This window comes from Poecile atricapillus, chromosome 11 (assembly GCF_030490865.1).
Source record: "Poecile atricapillus isolate bPoeAtr1 chromosome 11, bPoeAtr1.hap1, whole genome shotgun sequence".
Classification (NCBI taxonomy): domain Eukaryota; kingdom Metazoa; phylum Chordata; class Aves; order Passeriformes; family Paridae; genus Poecile; species Poecile atricapillus.
The window spans coordinates 13,348,608-13,349,220 of NC_081259.1; positions in this window are offsets into that span (position 1 = coordinate 13,348,608).

Sequence of the window (613 nt, forward strand, 5' to 3'; positions counted from 1 at the left end):
CAGAGAGGGCATGGAGGCCCCCTCGCTGGAGATATTCCAGAACCATCTGGATGCAATCCTGTGCCATGTGTTCAGGGATAACCGGGATTGAGCTGGCAGGGTGGACCAGATGACCCCGCTGTGGTTCCAACCTGACCCACTCTGTGTCTCCCAGGCTTTGTGACAGACGAGAGTGGGAACAGGCTCAAGGGTGACCAGAACGAGAAACGTAGCAAAAGCAAACTGTGTGTGGGTGAGGGACAAAAATAATGGAGGGATTCAAACAAGTGACGGAGGACAAGGCTAAAACCAGGCGACAATCACAGAAATGTGTGTACAGGAAATGCAGAGGGACGACAGCGCCAAAAAGCTGTACAGAAGGTGGCACAGGTCATGCCGTAAACGTGAGTTTAATGCACTGAAATGAGGGAACGCTGGCAGGATAACGTGTAGCAAGACCAGAAGGGCTGTAATAACAATTTCTTACACTAACAATTGTAATGGCCCCTCAGCCCTTTTCACCTGCTCCGAAGCCGAGGCAGCCCGGCTGCCAGGCGGTCCCTGCAGACGGGCCTGTCCCCGCGGCTGCGGCCCTGACACGGACGGAGGGGAGGGGAGAGGGAAGGAGGGCGGG